Here is a 9,605-nt window from a genome sequence, read left to right as displayed (position 1 = left end):
TCTGTTTTTGGAAAATCATTATAATTTGTACAAAAATGTTTATAAGATAAGATTTATATGCTTAGACTCCTTAATGAGTCTAGTTTTAAATGAAATCAAATAGAACACATTTTGAATTCTGTATAATGAGAAATTTGATTTGTAGTGAAGAGTGGTCAGATTAGTCAAACAGTGAAACAGGGGAAATTTTAAGAAAAATCTGGTATTGATTGGCCATACCTAAAATTCTGAAAATTTTATGGATGAAAGATACGTGAGTCTACATTCGGGGAAAATTAACGGCAATTGATTTTGAGTTTTGTAGCTCCAGTTATAAACAATTTAGTGACTGTTTCTCAGGAAAACTGCATGTAGTGAATATGTGATTTTGTTGTAAACTTTGATGAAACTATTTGAGTTGCTTATAAGCTATTGCTGAAATTGATGTACAAGAAAAATATGAAATATGTATGAGATATATATATGTGATAAGGCCTAATGGCCAATGTGATGAATGTGAAAGTGTGTATATATGTGATAAGGCCTAATGGCCGATGTGATGAATGAGAAAGTGTGTATATATGTGATAAGGCCTAATGGCGATGTGATGAATGTGAAAGTGTATATATATGTGATAAGGCCTAATGGCCAATGTGATGAATGTGAAAGTGTATATATGTGATAAGGCCTAATGGCCGATGTGATGAATGTGAAATATATGTGTGATATGTATATGTGGTAAAGCCGAATGGCTAATGTGAATGTTGTAACATGTGATTAAATGTACATGAAACTTGAAATATGTTTCGGTGAGACCCGATGACTACGTGTGGAGATTATGTCCGGTAAGACCCGATGACTACGTGTGGAGATTATGTCCGGGTAAGACTTCGTAATAAGAATTGCTTATAAATATACGCAATGCGAAAGGTTAAACAGGTATGTACTCCAAGTTTATATATGATGCATACGAGAGCAATCTATGGGACTATTCCTATGATTATGTGACATCGGTTTAGTGTGAGAGGTTATGTGAAATCATATGATATATCTATGTCACATGAGCTCACTTTTATGTGAGAGTTTATCGCCTATTGTATATGATGAGATGTGCATATTCGGAAAAGGGATAGTATGCCCGAAAGAAGAGTGAAATAAAAATACGAACAACTATGTTATAATTTGGTTGTTATCTGTTGACACTGCTTAAAACTTACTAAGCATTGTAATGCTTACTCCGCTTACTTTGTTTCCTCTGTTTTATAGATCTCATTGGAAGCTACAGGCTCGGGGATTGTCAGCAACTAGTCACACTATCACTACCCTTGTTTGGTACTGCTATGTTTTGGAATATCTTATGGCATGTATAGAATAGACTAGTAGCGGAGGATATTTTGGTTAATGTATATAAGCCATGCGAAAATGGCTTTAAGTATACTTTGATCATAGCATTGTAATCATTTTGTATGTCGTCCATCGAGAGGTATGGAAATGTTGGTAACGGTTACTCATGGGAATGGTTATTCATGATCACTTTTGGTATATGTATGACAAACTCTAGTTGATCCATGGAGGATCATGAAATAGGTAAAGTTTACCTTAAAAATAAATGCTGGCAGCAGCAGTGATGTGGATGTGAAAAATCTCTAAAAATAGTAGGAATGGAATTAAATAGCGAATAAATTATGTAATCGAACCTTGATGAATCTATTTTCATAGGAAAGTAACGAAACGTTCATATGAACATTATATTATGAGATGTTGAAGTTTTCGTGAGACAGGGCCAAAACGGTTTCTGGATCCCCTGATCTGACTTTGGAAATTCATTATAAATTAACCAGAGACATTTAGAAGTCATGCCATATATGTATAGATTCCTTTTTGAGTCTAGTTTCTATAGAAACAAACGGCATCAGTATTGAATCCCTGTGCAGGGAGATATCCGATTCGTAATGCATGAAGGTCAGTGTAGTCAAACCCTGGAATAGGGGAGACTTTAACTAATAAACTGTACTAATTGGCCCGACCAAAAATTCTAAGAAAAAAATATGTAGATGGACATATGAGTCTAGTTTCGGGGAAAAATTACGAATCTGATTTTCGAGTTGTGGAACTCAAGTTATGATTTTTAAGGTGACAGTGATGCAGCTAGCCAGTCGTCTGGAAAATTTTTAATTGGACTGTGAGAGTAAATGAATTAGTCGGTTAGCACCTCGTGTTCGACTCCGGTAACTGTCTCGGGTGCGGGGTGTTACAGTTGTAGTCATATATGCTATGAATTTCAACCAATAAATAGGCCTTAGTTACTGTAGGCTTTGCACAACAAAAATGTTTTGAGTAAGAGAGTTTTGTTTTTTGTTTCGAAGGGTTTTTTTTGGGACTTTGGGATTTCTTTTAATTCTCTTCATCTTTTGTACTCTGCTTTATTATAGTGAAATCTCCTTTTACCCGTGGTTTTTTATCCTCTTTTAAGGAGTTTTTCCACATAAAATTTGCGTGTTCGATATTTTCGATTCTTATTTTCTTCACTTTTTTCATTGCTTAATCGAGTTTATCCCCTATAGTCCTCAACGATTTTTTCCATACAAAGAAAAATGAAAGCAAACATTGGCTCATTGATTATCTAAAGTTTAAACTAAGATGAAGTTGTATTACATAGTCGGGTTGTAATACAGAAAAACAACTTATATTAGTAGATAATCGAACCACGTCTCTATTCTAATCATAATTTAGCAAATCGATTGTTAGATTTATCAATTCCAATTGCGAAGATACATTGTCTTGGGTATAGAAGCGAATGACTCCTAGAAGATAGAGACATAGATGTGACTGATTGGACTAACTGTATATCAGACATAACCTATATAGAATAGATTTTAGATTTGTTTTTGGGTTTAGTCGCTTGTGATATTCATAGTGTGTTGTACATTAATCCTGAGTGGATGATGAACTATGTATGTGTACTCGTATACTTTGATTTAATAAAAGTTTGAGTTCAAATAGATAAGGAATCGAAAGCTAGTACGTTGGGTATACAATTTTTGCATGACGTAGAATCTTTCCACAATAGTGGAATTCATAGCTTAATAAAGGGTAAAGATATTCTCTCATCGAAATTACATGATAGATGAAAAGTAATGTGCCTAGAGGTCATTTGTCTTAGAGATAAATGATTTAATTATTATTATTTGTTAGTAATTTTGACTTTTCATGAAAGAAGATGTAATGGTTACCATAAGACGAAATAGGATCATATTAGGAGAATGAATTTATCCCAAAAAAGATTAAGATTATCTTATAAGGATCACACACTTCTAACAAGATCATTGGATGAGCACTTAATAAGTAGCTTTTGTAATGGTATATAATAAGGTAGAACTCAGTCATGATACTTTAGTGGAATGGCGCCATGACTAAATAATGTTATAATTAATAAGCAAAAAGCCAAAACATAATTACAAATTATTCGAGCCCTAATTATATATGTCCAATTGATCCCTTCGCTAGCTTGAGATAACCAGAAATGAATTACATGTAGAACCAATAAAGATGGAATGAATGAAAATGATAAAGTAGGAGAAATAGACCGCATGTACCTATTAAGAAATGTGTCTATATTGTAGTACACATGTAATTGTTTTCTATGCATTTGAACGATGAATAAATAATTAAATTTAATTTCACATTTCACATTTCACATTTCACAATTATGTCTTTTGTGTTTCTATATTTCATGTTTTGAATGCATAGCGAAATTATGACAAGCAAATATTAGCTCATTGATTATCTAAGTTCAAACTTATGATAAGCGACACTGTAAGAACATTTACATTGTGAGAAAGACATCTTACTTCAATGGGTAATCTAAACGAGTCTGTAATCCCGTAAAAGAATCAAAGTGAGCATTTGATTCAAATACTTAGAAAGATTATTACGTCGTCTACAATTTTAATTGGGGGATGGCTAGTCTTGGCTATCGGAGTAGTTGACTCCACGGGTAGAGACATAGATATACTTATTGGAAGAATGATACATTAGACTAGACCCAAGATAAATTAATTTTGAATATGTTTTTGAATTAATTCATTTATGACATTCATGGTGTGATTTACCTAAATCCTAAGTTAGCCACTAACCATGAGTATATAACTCATGTGCTTTGATATAAGTTGTAGACACCCATTTTTTTCGAGCCCAATTGGAGGCCCATTTGTATATTTGTTCTCTCTTCGGCCCATTCGAAGCCCACTCAATTTTAGTCAAATGAAGTTTGTTTTATTTTTTTTCTTTCCTTTTGTGTATGTCAAGTGCCCAAATTATTATTATTATTATTATTATTATTATTATTATTATCATTACTACTACTATTATTAAATATTATTATCTTTTTTACAAATAAACAATATTAAAAACAATATATATACTTGAAATGAAATGAAAGAAAGAAAAGGAGGAGGCTTTTCATATTTTGTTCTTAAAAAAAAAGGTAAAACAACAACAACAAGCATTCTATTTTTTTCCTTTTCTTCTATCTTTTTTTTTTTTTTTGCTATTGACATGTCATGAGGGATCGGGTTTTGGAATCCGATGAAGGGGACGTCACTGGACCATCGATCTTTTACCCCTAAGAGCCCCAAAAATCTTGTTTTTTCCCTTCCCTTTTCTAAAATAAAGGTTTCTTTAGAAATAATGTTTGATCTTAGGAAAGTTTTGATTTTTTTTTAAAAGAGAAAGTTTATATTTTAAAAATAAAATATGTTTTTTAGTCATTTTAAAGGAAAGTTTAAAATTTTAAAACAAAGGTTTGATTTTTTTCAACTATTTCAAATCAAAGTTTTGTTCTTTTAGAAAAGTAGTGATTTTTAATTAAAAAAGAAAGTTTAGATTTTAAGAATAAAATCTGTTTTTAGTCATTTTAAAGGAGAAGTTTAAAATTTTAAAACAAAGTTTTGATATTTTTCAATTATTTCAAAATAAAGTTTTGATCTTTAAGAAAAGTAGTGATTTTTTTAAAAATAAAGATTTGATTTTGCAACAAAAAAAAATTTCGGCAACCATATGCGGCGCCTCCACCACCGGAGGTCGGAGAGTCGTTTGGGCTCTCCGGTGGTAGAGCCATCGCCAACATAGAAGGAGAAAGAGGTTTTTTTTTTTTAAATGAGGTTAAAAATGAAAGAATGAATAGTTTTTCCCATTTATAAGTGCCAAAAATGACTAATTTATTTTCACCCCCTTACTTTTTAAATTTACAAAAAATACCCCATTTTTTACAGTACCGCCCTCCTTCTTTGGCCTATTTACACCTGTAACCCTTTTATTTATTCAAACCTTCGATTTAATTCAAAATTTAAAAATTAAAATCAAATTAATTGCTCATCAATCTTATGTCTTCCACATCTTTTATCTTTTACTCCCCAAATCAAGCTACGTCATTTTGTTTCCATCTTTAATAAATGATTTACATTTATATCTTCCATTCCATTTGCATTTATACATTATATATTTAATGTCAATTATACACTTTATTTAAATATTTTATATTTATTCACACTTGAATAATTTTTATTTATTCTTATTTCGTCTTTATTTATTTTCATGTCTATTTATATTTATGGTTTTTTAGACATTCCCTTACATACATTTTAATATTATTTGTTTATGTTACTTTGATTCTTTTATTATATTATGAACAAGGTGTATTATTGTTATTATTATCATCATCATGTCAATATCTTATTTATTTCATTTATTTAAATCTTCTTTTTATTATTGCTATTTTTGAAATAGTTTTAACTTTTCATTTACTTTAGCTAATATAAATAATTTTTCTATTTTATTACTATTCGTTTTAAAATAGGGAACTTTAGGTCATTTTTCCATCCTATAAATGTTGACATGAAGTTAGTTAAGTAGGTGTTACATTTTAATGAAACCATAAGGTTTTTACATTTGAATTTAGGTTAGTCTTTATGATCTTATCTACCATTTACCCTAGAAAATAAATATCATATAGGATTCTCTTTAAAATCTTAAATTAATATGTAAATATTCTTTAGGACTTTATTCAAGATTAAAACTAAATAATTTTTGTAGGTGAATTGTAAATCATAAGTAGGTATTTCTAAGTATTATATTTTAGAAGCTTTTAAGAAAGCTAATAAATGTTATTTAAGATATCTTATTTTAGGATTTTGACGAATTTAAACCTTAGATCAAGAATTTTAAAGTAAGATAATTCATAAACCCGGTATAAGATACTTTTGTAAGATCTTGATAGGTTCAACGTTATTAATTAAATCTTTTAAAATATAATAATAATAATAATAATAATAATAATAATAAAAGATCGAATAAGTTGTAGATGGATTTTAATATTTCTCTTAATTCATTGGTAATTTCTAGTTTTTATTTTTAAAATTTTAAAATAGAATTTATTTTAGGAATTGAAGGTATTTTACTAGAATTATTTAGGTATCCTTTAAGGTTCTCGTTAAAAGTAAAATCTCTAATTTAAGTTTCAAATTAGATAAGTTTGGTGAATACATTTTAATCGAATTACAAGTAAATCGGAGGAATTTTTTTTAGAGTCTTTATTTAAGATCTCCATAAGATTTTAGCTTAAATTAAGACATTAATATGCTTAAATTAAAAAAAAAATGGCTCCCAAGACCCCATAGGAGGACTATCTCCGGATAGGCGTTGTGGGGGTGCTATAACCTTCGCCACACGTAGCCGTACTCCCAAACCCGAACTTTAGTGATGAGATCGAGTCTAGACTTTTAGGATTTTTCATAGTATTAATTCTAGACTTTTAGACGATAGATGGCTAACCAACCTAGCCCTAATTGATTAATGACGACTCTACGTTAATTTAGGCCCTTCGTGTCTAGCTTTGCTTACTAGGCCCCCGTACTCTTATGTACTCAACGTTATGACATAAGTGGAGGTTTATGTTCTAAAGATAATCGAGCCCATAGTTGGTATGTTGCGTACATGACTTGTGTATGGCATGACTTTACTAGCAATAATGGAATTCATAGCTCGATTAAAGAGTTAACAATATTCTCTCATTGGCATTGTGTGAATTGATAAATATGGAATGTGGCCACAGATTACTTGTTCTCGAACAAGTAATTTATCACAGTCATTTGTTAACAACGATCATATTAATCATTAAAAAGACACAATGGTGACAGTGAGATACAATAGGATTGTATTGAGTGAACGAATTTAACTCAAAAGAATTAAGGATATCATATGAGGGTAACACACACATGACGAGGTCATTGGACAAAGCAATTGAATGAATTTCTTCGTAAATAGGATACAATAAGGAGTTTTGAGTCATAATATTTCTTGATTGACTCCATGATTAAGTAATTGTGAATTATCTGAATGATGCTTCTAGGCATAATTTCAGTTACTCGAGCCTAATTGTATATGTCTAATTAGTCCATCTGTTAGTTTAACTAAAGCTCAATCAAACTGCATTTGAATCAGAACAAAATTCTATGACTTTGGAAATAATTTAATTGACTCGATTTATTTGATGTGGAATTAAATTGGGCGGTCGTGAGAGTTGTTCAACTATAGAATTTGATTAAAGAATTTTCTTAAAAAAATAATTTTGAAAAATCTAAGTGATTTTTGAGAAAATTAATTTTGATAAAGCAAAATTAAATTATTCAAATAAATTAAAATAAATATGATATTTTTAGAAATTAATTTTCAAGTCAGACAATTGGCCTAATGGGTAATTGAACTTGAAAATTGAACCTGAGATCGAAAATTGGGCTCAATAACACAAAATCGAGGCCGAGACAAAAAAAAACTAGTCGAACTGGGTCTGGTATGTGAAACCAGAATGCCAATTAGACCGGACCAGTCGGGTCGCCAATAGCCCGAACTGAACTGGTAACAGCCGAACCAACTTAGGGTGTCGTGAAGGTGTCGTACCATGCTGGTGGTGGCATTCCGGTGGCTAACAGATGGTCGGCGACGGTGGTTCTTCGATGGTTCAGCAGTGGAAGAACTACACTCTTATTGAGACTCTACCAAATAATTTGATTTCAGATTAATTATTCCAAAAATAATAATATTTTTAATAAGATTTAATATTAGATTTAATTTAATACTTATTTAGATAGTATTTTATTAATTTAATATTAAATTTTTATCTTAATATTAAATTAAATTTAATATTTATCTTATAGATAAATTTCTATTAATTTAATAGGTTTAATAGTAAATTTAATCTAATATTTATCTTGATAAGTATTATATTAACTTAATATTAAGTTTAATACTATTTGAACTCTCTAAACTCTCCCTATATAAAAAGAACATTTGATCATTATTTTTCACTCACTTGAATTTAAGAGAAATTTGCTGAGAGTAAATTCTCTAAAAAAATTATTTCAGAAAAATTTTAGAGATATTTTTCTTATTTACAACTTGACCCAGAAGTTTAGAGAAATTATGAAATTGCTTCACTGGAAATTTTGTAGAAAATTTTCTAATTTGAAGCGAGCCCACATTCAGTAGACGTGAGCTTAAGGATAGCGGAGAAGACTACTGACCATGTTCGCATGTGCCCATAAAACAAACAATGTTCTAAAACAATTTTAAAGCGTGGTTTTATTGCAAGCATAGAGATCAGTTGTAATATTTGTAGTGTTACAATGGAACACTAGAGTAGTCCAATGATCGAACCCAAAGGAGATGGCGATTGAGTAATAAATAGTGTGCAGTATAGAGTCTAAGCGGCTATTGATGTACAGCAAATCATAACAAGAAAGTTTCTCAAGAAAATTAAATATGCTAATCTAAGGAATAAAGTGCAAAGCGTACAAAACTAAAAAATTAACTAATAAACGACTAATGGTGGTTGATTGATTTTGAAGTGGTTCACCGATCTTCGGATGAGGGAACTTAAATCACTTAAATTTTTAAGTGGCTTTATTTTATCTTTTGATCTCAAATTTACCGACTTAGATGAATGAATTTGATTTATCTCTCAATCTTATTGGTTACCTCTCGAGACTAATGAATGGGAGCACAACAAGATCACCTCTCGGTCTCACTTGCTTAGATATTCCCTTAGGGGCGTCACTTCCTAAGTTTTTAGGTCTATTCAATTTAGTTCAATTCATTACGATTTAGTCCATTGTCCAAAAAATCAACTTACACACATCTCCATCAACCAACCCCCTTTTTAGGTTTAGCTACTCATGCTAAAAATAAAGAGAATGGACATGGTAATGAAAAGCAAATGATCCATTAAAGTAAAGCATAAGAAAAATATAAAAGTTTGGATTTTTCTGTAATAAAACTTAAAGAACATCAAACTAAAGCCATTCAACAAGAAAATCTAAAGCAATAAACATGAAATGAACAAACTTTAGCTGACTTAAAGTAAAAGAAACTGAAATAAATTAAACTAAAGCGAGAACTAAAAATGTAAATAAAGCTAACTTACAGTGATAATTAACTTAACTAACATTGAGAACATTAAGAACAAGAAGTAAATGCAGAAAAATAAACTCTAAAACTAAGAAGGAAAAAGAGAAAATGAAAACCCTAGAAAAGTTGTAGAAAAAACTAAGAGAAAATCTAAATTAAACTAA

Source organism: Gossypium arboreum, chromosome 2, assembly GCF_025698485.1.
Source record: "Gossypium arboreum isolate Shixiya-1 chromosome 2, ASM2569848v2, whole genome shotgun sequence".
In the NCBI taxonomy this organism is placed as follows: Eukaryota; Viridiplantae; Streptophyta; class Magnoliopsida; order Malvales; family Malvaceae; genus Gossypium; species Gossypium arboreum.
Note: the sequence above shows the minus strand (reverse complement) of the source record.